This window comes from Bidens hawaiensis, unplaced genomic scaffold, assembly GCF_021521415.1.
Source record: "Bidens hawaiensis isolate Kalapana, Puna unplaced genomic scaffold, B.hawaiensis_p1.1 tig00008036_1, whole genome shotgun sequence".
Lineage (NCBI taxonomy): Eukaryota > Viridiplantae > Streptophyta > Magnoliopsida > Asterales > Asteraceae > Bidens > Bidens hawaiensis.
In genome coordinates this window covers 298,645-315,611 of record NW_027491563.1, presented here as the reverse complement: position 1 = coordinate 315,611, position 16,967 = coordinate 298,645, and the positions used below count along the sequence as shown (strand labels likewise).

General features: G+C 40.5%; 1 pseudogene; it reads left to right on the top strand.

Annotated features, from left to right (window-relative positions):
* Positions 1-743: 743 nt before the first annotated feature.
* On the top strand, positions 744-16,925 carry LOC143636614 (jacalin-related lectin 19-like; annotated as a pseudogene).
* Positions 16,926-16,967: the final 42 nt, after the last annotated feature.

Genomic DNA, 16,967 nt, shown 5'->3' with positions numbered 1-16,967 from the left:
TCATGGTTTGGTTATATTTACCGTTTTATTTACGTTTTGCTATATCTTTCATATTATATTGTAACTTGCAAAACTGGTGGAATGCTCACTCAACATTATTGTTGACAAATCTATTTATTTTATACGCATATGCAGGTTATCGCCTAAATTGAGGACTTAAAGTTATGGACATCTAGTCGAGACCTTAGGAATATTTAAAGACAAATTTGCTTTGAGTTTTTATTTGGATTATTCTATAATCATTATGGATTATTTGCTATTTATGATATTGTATTTTGGAATTTAATAAATTAATTGTTAGATATTATCACATTTATTATATGATACTTACCTCGAGCTATGAGCAATCATGCTCAAGCCCCGGCATTTCCGTTTTAGGTTGGGGTGTGACACATAATATATATGCATAGTAGGGATGAGCAAAATCGGTACAGGTACCGACTGACACCGGTACCAAAATCGGTACCGATTTGGTACCGTTGGTACCGAATCGGTACCAAAGTTTTAGTTTTCGGGACCGGTACCGGTATTTCCCGAAATTTACCTTAAATGCCGGTACCGTACCGGTACCAAAAATTTGTGATTTTCGGGATCGGGATTTTCAGTACCGGTACGGTATCAAGCTCATCCCTAATACATAGTACTAGTTTCAAGCAGTAGTTAAGAACATAACACAAGTATGGTTCAGTCAAATATATGCATAGTTTTAGTTTCAAGCAACAATTGAGAAGAACATAAAAGAAATGATTCAGTCAAATATTGGAATGTGCGTTGGATCTGTTCAGAATCGGTCAGTCAGAAGTAGCGTGTGTTTGGTTCACTAAAAAGTGACCTCATAATGGTTCATGAAGCATATTAATTGTTAAGTTTCAGATACATATTAAATGATTCAAAGGCTACCACTAAATCAGTCAGACCTCTTAATGATTCAGAACAAGTTTGTCAAATAGATCCTTAGTGTTCAAAGGTAAACCTTAGTCTTATAGACAAATTACTGTTTTTTTGTTTTTCACTTCTTTTTCATTTTGCTGTTTTATTTTTCTTTTTTTTTTTTTAATGAGAAAATTGTTGTTTAAGTCCCTGTGGTTTTTCGACGGAATCACTTTGCGTCCCTGATAAAAAATATGAATTGTTTAAATCACCGTGTTTTAAAAGTTGAACCATTTTCATCCCTCCGTTAACTTGTAGTTGGTTATTCCGTCAAAATTTGTTGGATTTTACTCTTTTACCCTTAATTGATTATAAAATATACATGTCAACAAGCACATCGATAATCATCTGGAACTTCTTCACATGCGCTTCTTCTTCTTCTTCTTCTGGAGCCCTAAATCACATATGCTTCTTCTTTCTTCCTCATCTCCTTGGTAATATGGAGCCCTAATTCACATAATTGACTGATTCTTCTTCTTCCTCTTCGATTTGATTGGAGCCCTAGGTAACTATCATCTTCGATTGGAGCCAAAATGTTACAATTCTCCTCTTCCTCGTCGGCGAAATCGAGGTCACAAGGTGAACGGCCGGAGTAATAGATTGAACGAGGAGGGTGAACGACGATGGTGAACGGTTGTGGAATTGATTGAACCGCGAATGTGAATGGCGATTGTGAACGGCGATTGTGAACGTCATGTAGATAAAGGCCGGCTGTTTTTTTTTTTTTTTTGTGCTACTGTAAATTGTTTAAGTTTTGAAAGGGTGGTAGTTTTATTATTCTAGGGTAAATATGAACAAGGTGCAAATTACATATATACCCTTGATTTTAAACTTCATGTTAACGGATGTTAGATTGAGGGACAAAAATGGTTTAACTTTTAAAACACGGGGATTTAAACAGTTCATATTTTTTATTCAGGGACGCAAAGTGACTCCGTCTAAAAACCACATGGACGTAGACAGTAATTTTCTCTTTTTTTTATTCATATTGCTACTTGTCAAAAAGAAAGAAAATGTTTCGTACGTAGGTGCAAGTTAAACTATATAATAATTTTGGTTTGGTTGTGATCACATCCACGGTTCAAGTGCAATATACCATTTTTAGTTTATTATTACCGATTCTAAGTCTGGATAAAGAACAAAAAAATTGAAACAATGGCCTGAATTTTCATTTTGTTTTATGCCTCTAAACATATCGAGTCGCTTCTAAAGACATGCGTATATACCATTTAGCATTATAACATTTTATATGTCCTATATGATAAGCTAGTATATTCATTACTATCATAATATATAACGCGTATACAAATTTGCCTATTTCATAATTACAATAATGTTACAACTAGCACATAAGAAGTGAATCTACTATGCTATGGCATATATTCAAAGAAAAAGCAGAGGGTAATGGCAAATGATATGTTCAGAAAGCATTATCCCTTTTTTTCCCACCATCTACAGGTCATGTTTTACATTTCGAGCATAATAAAAAAAACATGTTCTACGTATGTGAGCATAATAAAAAAAATCCTGGGATGAAAGAATTAGTGCATAAAATGCTTTATGCATGTGAATTGTGATTGTGAAATGTGAATGACCTCTTTGTTGGAATATGGAATCAAAATAGGAATAAGGAGCTTAGCATTGAAGTGCTTTGATTGCTCTATGAAGTGCTTTGATTGCTCTATATATGTAGTCTATAATCAGTGTGAAATAGCAAGAGCAAGATTCACAATTATCATTACATCTTTCTTTGTATAGACTTCTCTTTCAAGCAATTTCTTGAGCTCATCATGGTATGTAATTCTAATCGCTTAATTTGTATACTTGTTTTAGTGTTTAAACTTTTTCTCTACATTATGAACATGGCCTCACTGATATTTGAATATTGCAGGATGGTAGTAAACTATTGGGACCATAGGGAGGACATGGAGGAGTTGAATGGAATGATGGAGTACACACCGGAGTAAGAGAAATAACTCTTGTATACGGCAGCTGCATCGACTCAATTCATGTAACATATGATTACAATGGTAAACCCTTTCTGGCAGAAAAACATGGTGGCTTTGGTGGAATGAAATCCGCTCAGGTAAATACATTTTTAATAAATTTCCACGCACTATATTTAAAGTTGGAAAATGATTTAAGAAATTTATGTATTTATTTCAGATTAAACTACAATATCCTGAGGAGATCTTAGTTAGTGTTAGCGGCCACTATTGCCGTGTGGTCTATGGAGGCAGCCCCGTGATTCGGTCACTCACTTTCAAGACCAACAAAAGAACATTTGGGCCATTTGGTGTTGAAGAATGTCACACCCGGCCCTGAGCGGCGGAATCAGCCGGGCGCGCACGAGTGGGGATTGATAATTAAGCACGGGCCATTGCAAACATTCAAAGATTTTCATTTCGCATGAAAAGTTTAATACAAATACATTACATTGATTAAAAATTACATAAAAACATCCAAGTATAAAAACTGTTGAAGATTTCCACGCCATATCCCCTTGCGCGGCGGGAACAACCACGCGCATCGAAGGGATAGAACTAAAATCTTCCAAAAAGCTAGTTTTAGATGTTCAGCGTGAGGTGTTCTAAGTGTGACTCCATGCGCTACCTAGTTATCTCCTGAAAGACACGTAAAAACATTTGAATCAGTATAAACTGAGTGAGTTCACAAGTTTTAGTAACTTGATAAATCGTGTTTGCATCATAATCTTGATACAAATCATTCTGAAACATAATTCTGATAGCATCATTAAAACACATGCTTGGTAAAACATAGTCCTATCAACATATTCTGATAAAATCGTTCCGCGGGTTACGCACGAACATTTCTGGGAACTGTGCTCGTCTATGCAAAGTGGCGCTGCCACTACGAGCTAAAATAAGTAATACCGTCCCGCGGGTTACGCGCGAACGTTTCAGGAAAATGTGCTCGTCCATGCAAAGTGGCGCTGCCACTACGAGCTAATCAATAATTCCGTCCCGCGGGTTACGCGCGGACGTTGTGCCGGAAAACAAGGCGCTCGTCCATGCAAAGAGGCGCGACCCCTACGAGCGGGCTCAAACCCATAGTACTGCCCCATGACCATACTAGGCACTCGTCCATGCAAAGAGGTGCGACCCCTACGAGTGGGTGGATCAAACCAGCAGTCCCTACCCTTAGAGTTCCAATGGTAACGTGATCACTTACTCGAGTTCTAGCGCACACACATCGAAAACCTTAGATAACCGTTCGCATTGCTCATCATGAAATATAATTTAAACACATAATCGCTTGCATAGCTTGTAAGTATACCATGATAAAACATTATTTAAGTACGTGTCCCTCGCCCCGAAAACAGTTTAAAAACAGTGAAAACAGCGAAAATAGGGGCTGTGAGACTCACCTGTGGTTCTTGTTAAGGGATTAATCGAGATTCGGGTTTTCTTGGTGTTGGCCTCGGAATCGAAGGTCTAGAATACGATTAAATAACAAGTATATATATTAAGATCAAGAAATAGGAGAATATAAGGGTTGGATAGTAGATCTCAAGGTTATATTCTCGGCTTACCTAGTAACAGGATCGGAGCTGAAAACAACGGATGCTTGGGAGAGGATTAGTGCAAGTTTGTAGTTCTTTGAAGTGTGTTTTGGGTGATAACTTAGGTTACATATTTATAGGCAAACTCAAGGGAACACAATCCCTTGCTTTAGGGGATTGAAATCTTTTCATATCTAGGTGTAATGATGATAAAGTATGGAAATTATTATTGTTTATTGTTTATTTAAAAGTGGAGGAGTGGTTAAAAGATCTTGATTTGATTTGGACAGGACATGCAGGTCTGGGGTTGGTGAGAATAGGGTGGCTGACAGTTGACTTTTCATGTTACAGTGTGCTTTTTCAGGTACTTTTGTCAGTGTACAGTAAAAAGTGGAAAGTCTCTGAAACACGCTACTGTTTCCTTTTGGGCGGGAGAAATCTCCTTACGCCTGGAGAATAGACTGTTCTGTGCGTATTACTTTGTGCGCATAGCTTTCTGCGTGAAGGACATTTCTTTGCTGCGGGTAGGTGCGTGACCTTCTCGCAGCCAGGGACATTGAGTTTCATTTGTAGATTCTCCAGGTGGTCTTGGTATTTCAACATAGTGATCAGTTATGTTGAAGTCAATTCCATCTTGGAGCTTCAGACAAACTAGCTCTCAATGTTCCCGCCATGCGGGGAGGTTAGTTCCCTTCCGCACGCGCATAAACGATTTAGGGTGCACCCGCCTTAGCATTATGCGGGATGGTCAACCCATTAGACAACATAACGTTAAGGTACATGAAAACATAAAGCCAAAACATTCGCGCATGGCGCATATAACATATGCCCACGCTGGTTCTTAACATGGCGCGCTCGCGCAGGGCGCACATAACAAATGCACGCGCTGACTAACATGGCGCGCTCGCGCAGGGCGCACATAACAAATGCACGCGCTGACTAACATGGCGCGCTCGCGCAGGGCGCACATAACAAATGCACGCGCTGACTAACATGGCGCGCTCGCGCAGGGCGCACATAACAAATGCACGCGCTGACTAACATGGCGCGCTCGCGCAGGGCGCACATAACAAATGCACGCGCTGACTAACATGGCGCGCTCGCGCAAGGCGCATATAACATAATTACCTAATATTTAGGTTGATTACTTGGTTTAAGGGATTGGGAATTTACCAGGTGTCACATTCTCCCCCTGTTAAGGGAATTTCGTCCCGAAATTTAGGAGACGTCGCTGGCAGGAGCCACGTTCTGAAAGAGGTGTGGGTATTTCTGGCGCATTTGATCTTCTCTTTCCCAAGTGAATTCAGGCCCACGCTTTGAGTTCCATTGAACCTTTACTAACTTGATGCTGCTTCTGCGTAACTTTTGTTCTTTCCAATCGGTTACGGCTATAGGCTCTTCTACGAAGTGCAGTTGTTTGTCGATGTGAATCTCTTCCAACGGTAAAATCAACGTTTCATCAGATAAACACTTTTTGAGGTTGGACACATGAAACGTATCATGAACTCCACTGAGTTCGGCGGGTAAACGGAGTTTATAAGCAACCGGACCGATCCTTTCCAGGATCTCAAATGGTCCAATGTAGCGCGGATTCAACTTTCCTCGCTTGCCGAAACGGGGGACTCCTTTCCATGGAGAGACTTTCAACAGTACTCTATCCCCTACTTGAAACTCCAATGGTTTTCTTCGCACATCTGCGTAGCTCTTCTGTCTATCGCGCGCTGTCTTAAGGCGATCCCTTATCTGAAAAATCTTGTCTGTTGTTTCTTGGATCAATTCTGGACCAGTCATTTGCTTGTCACCCACTTCAGCCCAGCACAGTGGGGATCTACACTTGCGCCCATACAAAGCTTCGAACGGCGCAGCCCTAATGCTTGTGTGATAGCTGTTGTTGTAAGAAAATTCAACCAATGGGAGATGAGTATCCCAGCTACCACCGAAGTCGATTGCGCACAGCGCGCAGCATATCTTCCAATGTCTGGATTGTTCGTTCGCTTTGCCCATCCGTTTGAGGATGATAAGCTGTACTCATATCAAGGCGAGTACCTAGAGCTCCTTGTAACGATCTCCAAAACCTTGATGTGAACCGACTATCTCTATCAGAAATGATGGACACTGGGACTCCATGTTTTGAAACTACTTCTCGAATATACAATCGGGCTAACTTTTCCATCTTATCGGTTTCCTTGATCGGCAGGAAGTGCGCTGACTTAGTTAGCCGATCTACAATAACCCAGATCGTGTCATAACCCCCAGGTGTCCTTGGCAGTTTGGTGATGAAGTCCATAGAGATTTGTTCCCACTTCCACATGGGAATTTCTGGCTGCTGAAGCAACCCCGACGGCTTCTGATATTCAGCCTTTACTTTTGAACACGTCAGGCACTTACTGACATACGTCGCGATGGCGCCTTTAAGATTGGGCCACCAATATAGCGCTTTAACATCTTGGTACATCTTGTCTGCGCCAGGATGTACGGAATACCGCGTCTTGTGAGCTTCGTTTAATACTTGCTCGCGAAATCCTCCCTTGAGAGGGACCCATATGCGGTTAGCGAAATATAGATTGCCGTTCTCTTTAAGTTCCAAACTCTTAACCATACCCCCAAGGCATTCGTTTTTAACAAACTCTGGTTTCAAGGCTTCTTGCTGAGCGTCTCGGATGAGGGTAGAGAGATCTGCGTGAATGGTCAACCTTAGAGCCTTGACTCGTAGCGTTTTTATTCGCTCCTTCCTACTTAGCGCGTCTGCTACCACATTCGCCTTTCCAGGGTGGTACTTAATTTCACAATCATAATCATTCAACAACTCCACCCATCTTCGTTGCCTCATGTTTAAATCCTTTTGATCAAATATATGTTGAAGGCTCTTGTGATCCGTAAAGATTATACACTTTGTACCATAGAGGTAATGGCGCCAAATCTTTAGCGCGAAGACAACCGCTCCAAGTTCTAAATCATGCGTTGTGTAGTTCTTCTCATTGGTCTTGAGTTGGCGTGAGGCATACGCTATGACTTTGTTTCGCTGCATAAGGACACATCCAAGTCCCTGATGTGAAGCGTCGCAGTAAACAACAATGTCATCCATCCCCTCGGGCAAAGACAAAATTGGCGCACTACATAACTTCTGTTTCAACATTTGAAATGCTGTTTCCTGATTTTCGCCCCAAACAAACTTCTTGTCTTTCTGAGTTAGCGCGGTCAGAGGTAGAGCTATTTTGGAGAAGTTCTCAATGAAGCGTCGATAGTAGCCAGCTAGTCCTAGGAATTGCCTCACCTCAGTTGGGGTTTTTGGCGCTTCCCAATTTTTGATGGCCTTGACTCTGGAAGGATCAACGTGTATTCCTTTCTCGTTTACAACGTGACCTAGAAAGTGAACTTCTCTAAGCCAAAACTCGCACTTGGAAAACTTCGCATACAACTTTTCTTTCCTCAACAATTCCAAAATCAATCTCAGGTGTTGCTCATGCTCGGCCTTGGTCCGTGAGTAAATCAGAATATCATCTATAAACACAATCACAAACTTGTCCAAGTATGGTTTGCACACGCGGTTCATCAGATCCATGAACACAGCCGGCGCATTAGTTAGCCCGAAAGGCATCACTAAGAACTCATAATGGCCGTATCTAGTTCGGAAGGCTGTTTTCGGCACATCTTCCTCATGGACCCTAAGTTGGTGGTATCCTGACCGTAGATCTATCTTCGAATAATAACTGGATCCCTACAACTGGTCAAATAAGTCGTCAATCCTCGGTAAGGGGTACCGATTCTTGACTGTCAGCTTGTTCAGCTCCCTGTAGTCAATACACATTCTGAACGAACCATCCTTCTTCTTAACAAACAGTACTGGAGCTCCCCAAGGTGAAAAGCTTGGGCGTATGAAACCCTTATCCAATAGTTCCTGTAACTGATTGGATAGCTCTTGCATCTCAGATGGAGCTAATCGATAAGGCGCTCGAGCTACTGGCGCAGCTCCTGGGACTAAATCAATACGAAACTCGACTTGTCGCGGCGGCGGTAATCCGGGCAAATCTTCAGGAAAAACTTCTGGAAATTCGCGCACTACTGGTAAGTCTTCAATTCTTCGCTCATCTCCTTTCTTCTCTACGACATGCGCCAGGAAGGCGTAGCACCCTTTCCTTAGGCACTTTCGCGCCTTTAGGCACGAAATCAGTTTCGTCGCAACTCCCCTTCTTTCCCCTTGAATTACCAAGGTTTCTCCGTTCAACAGTGGGATCCGAACCCGCTTCTCATGGCAAATAACTTCCGCGCGGTTCTCGACTAACCAATCCATACCTACCACAATGTCAAAACTTCCCAAGTCTATTGGCAACAAGTTAATATTGAACCCGTGACCTCCCATGACTATAACACATTGTTCAGTTCTTTCGTTCGCGCATAACTGCCTACCATTGGCTAGTTCTATAGTATAGGGTGTGTCTAGCCTACTGGTTGCTAGGCCTAGGGAGTCTTTAAACTCGGCGGATATAAAACTTAGGTCAGCGCCAGTATCAAATAAGACAGATGCAAAATGTCCGTTAAGCAAAAACGTACCGGTTACCACATTCGGCTCTTCTTTAGCTTCGCCTGCGCCGATCACAAAAGCTCTCCCGCGAGCTTGGTTCCCCTTTTGCGGGCAATCCCGACTAAAATGCCCTGGCTTCCCGCATGCGTAGCAGTTGTCGCTTGCTCCAGCTTCTCTGACACGGCAATTCATCGTCTTGTGCCCTGGTCTGCCACATTTGGCACATTCGATTCTTGTGCATTCACCCTCGTGGTGATACTTGCATTTGCTGCACCATGGGCGAGGCCCGCTGTATCCTTTCCTTGATGGCTCCGCGGCTTCGATCGCGTAAGCCCTTAAGCTCTCCTGCTTCTTGAACGGTGGCTGCTTGGAGTCGGACCCTCGGTGGTGAGAGTTCCATTTCCTCTTGGGATCAGAGGTTCGCTGCTCGATTCCGCGCGGAGTCAACATACCTGCACGGACCGTATCCCTTGTAAGGGTGATGGCCCGCGCTACCGCCTCATCAAAGGTTGGAGGCGCTGCGGCGTTGAGCGGAACCCTAACAACAGGAGGTAGCCCAAAGATATACCTCTCGATCTTCTTTTCCTCCGTGTTTGCCATGTCTGGTACCAACTGGCAAAGCTCGTTGAACCGGTTGTTGTAGGCGTCGATATCCGTCCCTACCATGGTGTGGTTCCAGAATTCCTGTTGTAGGTTCTGAATTTCTGCGCGAGAGCAGAACTTTCTCATCATCATTTCCTTCAGTTCCTCCCAGGTCTTGTGGAGAGCAACTTCTCGCCCCAAGGTTTTCACTTGAAGCTTCCACCAAGACGAAGCTGCTTCTTGGAACATGCAGGTCGCGTAAAGGACCTTCTGGTTCTCACTACATCCGCTAATGGAGAGAACTGTCTCCATCTTGTCAATCCAGTTGTAGAGCCCAATGGCCCCTTCGGTTCCCTTGAATGGCCAAGGCTTACAGGCCATGAATGTCTTATAGGAGCATCCTTTGTCCAAGGCTCCTGATTCGGGTTCTGGGGTCTCATTCTGACGACCCTGACTTGATTCGGCCTTGCTGGCCTCATGTGTTGCGATTGCTTGCGCGATTATTCCCGCGAGTTCCTCGGGCGTCATGGTAATTCCTTTGGCTTTAGTTGGAGGCATTCTCGCTTTAAAAGAGTGAAAATATATCAAACTTAGCGCATGTACTTTGAGCACATAATGTTATCATTGTTTACTACACTGTGTGACCCGTGTTCCTAAGTGTGTGTATAGTTTCTTTTGAAAATATTTTCTTTGAAAAATATTTCATGCGATTCCCCAACGGTTATAGTCTAGGTTAAAACTTCTTTTCCTAGTTCGCTATAACCAGTGCTCTGATACCAATCTGTCACACCCGGCCCTGAGCGGCGGAATCAGCCGGGCGCGCACGAGTGGGGATTGATAATTAAGCACGGGCCATTGCAAACATTCAAAGATTTTCATTTCGCATGAAAAGTTTAATACAAATACATTACATTGATTAAAAATTACATAAAAACATCCAAGTATAAAAACTGTTGAAGATTTCCACGCCATATCCCCTTGCGCGGCGGGAACAACCACGCGCATCGAAGGAATAGAACTAAAATCTTCCAAAAAGCTAGTTTTAGATGTTCAGCGTGAGGTGTTCTAAGTGTGACTCCATGCGCTACCTAGTTATCTCCTGAAAGACACGTAAAAACATTTGAATCAGTATAAACTGAGTGAGTTCACAAGTTTTAGTAACTTGATAAATCGTGTTTGCATCATAATCTTGATACAAATCATTCTGAAACATAATTCTGATAGCATCATTAAAACACATGCTTGGTAAAACATAGTCCTATCAACATATTCTGATAAAATCGTTCCGCGGGTTACGCGCGAACATTTCTGGGAACTGTGCTCGTCTATGCAAAGTGGCGCTGCCACTACGAGCTAAAATAAGTAATACCGTCCCGCGGGTTACGCGCGAACGTTTCAGGAAAATGTGCTCGTCCATGCAAAGTGGCGCTGCCACTACGAGCTAATCAATAATTCCGTCCCGCGGGTTACGCGCGGACGTTGTGCCGGAAAACAAGGCGCTCGTCCATGCAAAGAGGCGCGACCCCTACGAGCGGGCTCAAACCCATAGTACTGCCCCATGACCATACTAGGCACTCGTCCATGCAAAGAGGTGCGACCCCTACGAGTGGGTGGATCAAACCAGCAGTCCCTACCCTTAGAGTTCCAATGGTAACGTGATCACTTACTCGAGTTCTAGCGCACACACATCGAAAACCTTAGATAACCGTTCGCATTGCTCATCATGAAATATAATTTAAACACATAATCGCTTGCATAGCTTGTAAGTATACCATGATAAAACATTATTTAAGTACGTGTCCCTCGCCCCGAAAACAGTTTAAAAACAGTGAAAACAGCGAAAATAGGGGCTGTGAGACTCACCTGTGGTTCTTGTTAAGGGATTAATCGAGATTCGGGTTTTCTTGGTGTTGGCCTCGGAATCGAAGGTCTAGAATACGATTAAATAACAAGTATATATATTAAGATCAAGAAATAGGAGAATATAAGGGTTGGATAGTAGATCTCAAGGTTATATTCTCGGCTTACCTAGTAACAGGATCGGAGCTGAAAACAACGGATGCTTGGGAGAGGATTAGTGCAAGTTTGTAGTTCTTTGAAGTGTGTTTTGGGTGATAACTTAGGTTACATATTTATAGGCAAACTCAAGGGAACACAATCCCTTGCTTTAGGGGATTGAAATCTTTTCATATCTAGGTGTAATGATGATAAAGTATGGAAATTATTATTGTTTATTGTTTATTTAAAAGTGGAGGAGTGGTTAAAAGATCTTGATTTGATTTGGACAGGACATGCAGGTCTGGGGTTGGTGAGAATAGGGTGGCTGACAGTTGACTTTTCATGTTACAGTGTGCTTTTTCAGGTACTTTTGTCAGTGTACAGTAAAAAGTGGAAAGTCTCTGAAACACGCTACTGTTTCCTTTTGGGCGGGAGAAATCTCCTTACGCCTGGAGAATAGACTGTTCTGTGCGTATTACTTTGTGCGCATAGCTTTCTGCGTGAAGGACATTTCTTTGCTGCGGGTAGGTGCGTGACCTTCTCGCAGCCAGGGACATTGAGTTTCATTTGTAGATTCTCCAGGTGGTCTTGGTATTTCAACATAGTGATCAGTTATGTTGAAGTCAATTCCATCTTGGAGCTTCAGACAAACTAGCTCTCAATGTTCCCGCCATGCGGGGAGGTTAGTTCCCTTCCGCACGCGCATAAACGATTTAGGGTGCACCCGCCTTAGCATTATGCGGGATGGTCAACCCATTAGACAACATAACGTTAAGGTACATGAAAACATAAAGCCAAAACATTCGCGCATGGCGCATATAACATATGCCCACGCTGGTTCTTAACATGGCGCGCTCGCGCAGGGCGCACATAACAAATGCACGCGCTGACTAACATGGCGCGCTCGCGCAGGGCGCACATAACAAATGCACGCGCTGACTAACATGGCGCGCTCGCGCAGGGCGCACATAACAAATGCACGCGCTGACTAACATGGCGCGCTCGCGCAGGGCGCACATAACAAATGCACGCGCTGACTAACATGGCGCGCTCGCGCAGGGCGCACATAACAAATGCACGCGCTGACTAACATGGCGCGCTCGCGCAAGGCGCATATAACATAATTACCTAATATTTAGGTTGATTACTTGGTTTAAGGGATTGGGAATTTACCAGGTGTCACAAAGAAGGAACACCATTTAATTTATTGGCAAATGGAGGCCATATTGTAGGGTTTACAGGAAGAGGCGGGTGGTTTCTGGATTCACTCGGCTTCTACTTTTCGACCCCTAAACCAAACCTCTCTCAAAGATTCAACATAATGCTTAAAGGAGTTAACCATCTTGCTATTAAAGATGATAAACATAACAAGACTAAAGGCTCAAAAGGTTATAGGGGATACTCATATGCATGAGTAATCCTCAAATACAAGAATATTTTTTGTAATTCATGTATTTCATTGTTATTCAACCAATAAGATAGTACAATTCTATAAAAATGAAAGACATTACAAGTTACTGAATCTCGATATCTCAAACAGCGAATGTATTTGTTTCATAATATATATGGGAAGTACTAGTTTCGAGCTGAATAACATAACATAACATAAATTCAGTCAAATTTACATATTCAATCAGAAAGTAAGATAAAACTAAATTCTAGATCGAATCCATGAAAACTTTAAATTAGATACTCGCTTTAAGCTAGGCTAGGCGCCCAGTAAGGTCATCTTCCTCATAATCATCTCTAACCTTTATAAGCTATATTTGTGATGTTTTAGGAATGGAGTAATTCATAATATATTTTTTCTTGAATTGTTAGGAAAGAACGATGAAAACGTACATGTCAAATTGTTAAAAGGGTAAAACAACGTTAATTTTTAATATATAAAACCGAGTGGATTTATTGAATAAAACTACTTTACTATTAAAGGAAAAGGTTAAAATACATTGGAAGATAAAAATAAGAAGTGTGAGACACAATAATCCCTCAATAAAAAATTCAAAACATATATTAAAAAAATCATAACTTAAAAAAAAAAAAAAAAAAAAACTCAAAATTTTCCTCCGTTATTCTTGTTCCCAAAAAAACGACGAAAAGGCACAATGACAATAATGAGCAAAAGACACAATAGATCACAAAATATAACGCAATTTTGAGTAATATAACACAATGTTAAGGAAAAAAGACACAATCTATGACGAAAATAAACAAAAAACACATTGATAAACAAAAAGACACGATGTCAAGGAAAAAATGAACAATCAATGGCGAAAATAAACACAAAACACATTGATAAACAAAAAGACACAATGTCAAGGAAAAAATGAACAATCAATGACGAAAATAAACACAAAACACAATAATAAACAAAAAGACACAATAATCTTTATCCCTCAACATTGTATTTTTTTTTAAACGAGGAAGACGGTGGAAACATTTTTGTGTTTGTACTTTTTTCGTTTCTTATTAAATTTGAGTTATGATTTTTTTTTAATAATTGTTTTTATTTTTTTAAAGGTTTTTTGTATATTGAAATAATATAATTTTGCGGTGCGCGCATATAATGTATATATGTGTGGGCCTTTGGGTGGGCAAAAGTGAAATTGCACTAATTTTGACGTTATTTTACTAATTTCGTGACAATAGCGTTAAAAGCGGCGGAAGGTTAATCAGGCATCATGTGGTGGCGTTGATAACCGAAAGATAAGGGTACATGCACCAATCGGCTGAGGTCTGATGGTTGAGTGTTATGTGCCTTATGTCCAAGGCTTGATGCAAAACCACTATCGAGCCGGGGGTCTCACTGGAAGCAGCCTCTCTATTCCTATGGAGTAGTACATCTTACCCTCCTCAGACCCTACCATAGCTTTGCTATTAATTGGATACACTGAGTATGATGATGATGATGATGATGCTTAATTTTGTTGTGTACTTGACACACTAATTAAACATAAAATAGCTTATATTTTTGGACAAAATGCAAAAGGTGTATTAATAGACTCAAGATCCACGAAAAGCATGGCCTGGAAGGTATTATAATTTATAGACAGAATTACATAAGACAGTCATTACATAACCTTTAAGGTGTGTGTGGGATTTTAACCTTTAACAAATGGGTTGCTGCTGGTTCATATGGGAAGTAAGTTTTCTACAGTAATCTAGATTAGCAACAAAACCCATATCAGCGTTAATTTACTGTGTTATATGCGGTTATCATAGCACAAGAACCGAACTTTAAATATGTAAATGTGATTAAACCCATCTGTCAGTCAAAAATTGAAATTGGGGTAAACTAATTCACCAATTCAACTCCAAGAATCGAAGAATTGTATAAAAGAATTACCCAAATTAATTTAATTGCGAATTTTGAGCACAAAACTCGAATTAATAAATACCTCAAGACCAGCACCTTCGGTTCGAATCTTTTTGACAGCTTCAGTGTTGGCATTTGTAACTTGTTGATACAAAAGCTCGTCCTTGGATTGCTGTAAACCCATTTGATAATAATCAAGCTGATGAAATTAGGGTGTTAATCAACAGTGATCCAACTTTAAGGACTTGCTTGCATTCTACTTTTTCGCAAGAAAGAAAATTAGTTTCAGGGGAATATATAATATATATGAAATAGTCAGTCTGTTCTTCTTCCGTGTAATTTCTTGATTTCGTCACGGATTATAATATAAAGAAGAAGACGGCGGCGGCCGGTGGTGGCCGCCAGAAAGCTTGGTGGTGGTTATGGAGGAAGAAGAAAGGGGGAGAGAGAGAAATAATATAAATAGATATTAATTGTTTTTTATTGTTTTATTTTATTTATTAATATATTTTTTTAATTTGATAGGTAAAATGACCAATTTGCCCTCATGTGCAAGGCATATGACTTGACTTAACAAGAAAAATTAACTAGGGTTAGGCGAAAAAGACGAAAGCTGTTGGATTTTGAAACGTAAATGACAAAAAAGATCAATTTTGAAGATAAGGAATCACGAGTGAAATTTGAGGTAAAGATAAAGAACAATTTTTGTAATTCTGTCTAATTTATATATATATTCATCCCACTAGCTAAGGTACATGTTTTAATGGAGTGAGCAAGATAATGGTCAGACCCTTGAACCCCTTTTACCTGACTCGTAAAACCCTAATTAGACCCGAATATATAATATGGGTCGGGTAAAGGGTATTTAAATTTCACCTTAAAGGGTCGACCTTTTTTCAAACTCTTGACCCGTTTACTAGTTTCTAGATAGATATACATCAGATTCTCGATTAATCTGAAATGTATGAGAGGTTTGTATTTTATATATGATTTATCATAAATTTTCCAACTACTAAGAAAAATAAAAATATAAGGCCATACTACTGATTGGAAACATATATATATATATATATATGAAAATCACTGAATTGTTTTCTACCTGTAATTTGTGAATGTGAATATTATTTACATCGGTTCAAATGGTTGATAAACTTTCGAAGTTAGAGTTTACTGTGTTATTAAATGAAAGTATAATTGTTCTATGATTCATATATTAAAGGCATATATGAGATATGCAACTAGTAAATGCAGAAAATAAGCTACGATTACTACTTTAAAGGTAAAGGGTTGGACCCTTGAAATTGTTAATTATACCGACCCTTTTATTGTTTAGGGTCTCGGGTCCACATTTCTTCATAAAAGGGTAAAGGGTCCGGGTAGGGTATTAGGTAAAAGGGTAGGGTCTTACCCTTTGAACAGTCCTATGTTTTATGTACAAAAACTAACCGTCTTAGAAAGGAATCACAAATTGTGAATGTTTTACATATGCACAGTATATAACTAGACCTTCGCGATGGAATGAAATACAGTTGTGATTGAGAGCAGAATCATATGCTTAATTAGGATGGTAGTACTTTGTTCGCTCTTTATATCTATTAATTCGTGTACTAAATTCTTGGTCTTGTCACGGAATGAAAAACTGTGTAGGGATGGGATCAGAAACGCAATCAGAATCAAAATCGGTGTCGAAGAAGGAACACCCCCCTTCCCTTTAATTTATTGACGAACGGAGGCTATATTGTAGGGTTTATGGGAAGAGGCGGGTGGTTTCTAGATTCACTCGGGTTCTACTTATAAGCCCCTAGATCAAACCTCTCTCAAGGATTCAACATAATGCTTAAAGGAGGAGTTAGATTCAACATCATCATCATCATCATCGTACTCAGTATATCCCACCAATAGCAAAGCTATGGTAGGGTCTGAGGAGGGTAAGATGTAGACAGCCTTACCTCTATCCATGGGGATAGATTCAACATCTTGCTATTAAAGATAATAAACATAACAAGACCAAAGGCTCAAAAGGTTATAGAGGATACTCATATGCGTATGAGTAATCCCCAACTTTTTTATATTTGAACAACGACCAATTTGGATCA